Source organism: Carlito syrichta, unplaced genomic scaffold (assembly GCF_000164805.1).
Source record: "Carlito syrichta isolate Samal-C Ts95f unplaced genomic scaffold, Tarsius_syrichta-2.0.1 Scaffold303523, whole genome shotgun sequence".
Lineage (NCBI taxonomy): Eukaryota > Metazoa > Chordata > Mammalia > Primates > Tarsiidae > Carlito > Carlito syrichta.
In genome coordinates, this window is record NW_007247619.1 from 151209 (window position 1) to 153791 (window position 2583).

A 2583-nucleotide genomic window follows, 5' to 3' on the forward strand; every position below is an offset into this window, starting at 1 on the left:
GGGGTGGGGTAGGGGGGTGTGGTTAGGGAACGTTTATCAGATGTGATGTTTTGATTCTGGTGTTTTTGTTTTCTCCTTCTAGCAGTGCTGCACAGAGAATGATGTCTAGTTACATCTACGGTTTGTGAACGGACTTGGTATCCTCCAGTGGTGCTCGAAATTTCTGGTTCGAGATTGTTTTTTCCTCTAAATTGAGTCAAGTTCTGTTTTCAGTGGACTTCTCTTTTAGGAGAGAAAAAGGGGAGGCTTGTTGTGTCTCTTTTATGGTTCTTTCTCCCCACCTTCCAACTTAATACTTTCCCTCATTTTGCTTCTTTTCCCCCACCCAGACTCCTGTTTGCACCTTTCCTTCTTCATCTTGTCTCTTAAGTCTGAAGCCAAGCTCGGTGGCTCAGCCTGTAATCCCGAGCCTTTGGGAGGCCGAGGTGAATGGATTGCCTGAGCCTGAGGGTTCAAGACCCGCCTGGGCAACTTGGTGAGACCTCATCTCTACAATAAATAAAAAAATCAGCCGGGCATGGTAGAGCGCGCCTGTAATTCTGGCTACTCGGAAGGCTGAGGAGGAAGGACCGCCGGAGCCCAGCAGGTCGAGGCTGCAGTGGCCGGGAGCGGCCACTGCACTCCCGTCTGGGCGATGGAGTGAGACTCCAACTCAAAAAACAAAACAAAACAAAAAAAAGGCTGGAGTCCCGCTCCCTGGAGTCCCACACACTTTTGTTTCCTTGTAGGCAGTGTTTTTAAAATCCACTAGGAAGAACTCCTTTTCAGTATTTTCTCGTTTAGGATGGGCTTTCTCCATCTGAGGTTGCTATCAGATTCGTCTGGTCCCTTTCGTTTCTCTGGTGCCTCTTCACAGTTTGCCCAGGTTCCTGGGGGCTCTCTGCGAGGCTTGTATGAAGTCTCCGAATAGAGCCATTCCGAAAACTCCTGTCTGGTTTTCTACCCAAAGGTATTTTGGTGCTTGTGTTCTCTATTTTCTGGTCATGCTGACGGTCTGAAATCCTGTTTCCTCTAGCGCAGGGGTCCTCAACCCAGGGGCCATCGGACCAGTACTGGTGCTTGGTGGAAACTGGGCCGAGCAACGGGAGGTGGGCAGTGGGCAAGAGGAATTCCGTCTTCTGTCGGATCGGCGATGGTATTTGATTCTTACAGGAGCACGAACCTTATTGAGATGGGAGGGATCTAGGTTGCAGTCTCTTTATGAGAATTTAATGTCTGATGATCCCAATCCCCCATCGTCCATGGAAAAAATGTCCTCCACGAAGTCAATCCCTGATGCCTAAAATGTTGGTGATGCTGTTCTAGTGGATCTGTTAGAAAGTTTTGGAGCATGGGTGAGGAGGGTCAGATTTAGGTACCTACTATTAACCTGGCTTATTTGCACTTTCTAGTAAAATTCCATCTCTCTAGTTTTACAATAAATGCTCATTATTCTTTTCTTTAAAGGTAGTAGCTACTTTATTTTACCTGTGTTTTCCATGTTAACTATGGAATGTATGTTAGCATTTTCTTTGAAATATAATCATATAATATTTTAACAGTAAAAAAGATATTTCTACAATATTAAATCTTTGTATCTAGGAACATGAATGCCTCATAGTTTATTTAATCTTTATTTATATGGCTGTAAGGAAATGTATATATGTGTGTATATATGTAATTATATACATTGCTTATAGTTATCACATGTGTAATATCACTAAGTGATGTTTTATAGCAAGTTACAATGAATATTGATAATGCATATATTTGCTTGGTTCTCAAAACAACAGTGAGATATTTATTACTTTTTTCTGCAAATGTACTGTACTATAAGTAGGAGAGTTATTATGCTCCCATTTTATAATGATAAATTAAGGGCCAGAAAGTCTAAATGACTTGCCTAAATTCACAGTTATTTGACATCACATTTGGGTCTAGGTCCAACCTCAGTCTTTTTTGTTTACCACAAGATCATGATTTGATTTTTTTAATACTTGAACAACCACAGTGAGACATTTGTCATTTCATGCTCTATAGCCATTTTTATATCTGGATATTATTTGGTTTATTTTTGACAGATGGACCCTAATGCATTGCCTAACATTTGTTGAATGAATGAACAAAGTTAATATTCTTTTGGTTTTAGAGCCTGGTGACTAATACATAAAAATAATTTTAAAAAATGTAATTGTTGATCAATCTTGTCATTTTTGTCTAAAAGATAATGCAAACTTTATTTTTTTTTGTGTATAACAAACTATCTTTGTCCTTCTCTGCTCTTTTCTTTCTAGGAACTCCTGTCTCCTTCTCTCCTTCTTCCTCCTCCTTTTCTCACTTTTCATCTACTTCCCCTCTCTTTTGTCTTTTGTTCGTACTTTCTCTGTCTTTTTACTCTCAAACAGATATAAGCTTAGTGATTACAAATAAATTTTTAAGTTTCATGTGAGCTCTGGGCTCAGTAGAAATTATCGGCCCTCTCAAATCATTTCATGTTTATGTAGTAAAAAAAATGTAATTTGAAATTTTTAGTTTAGGGCTGATTACAAAATATAAAGGGCATTATAGTAATGATATTGTACTCTTCTGAAATGTAAGAACAGG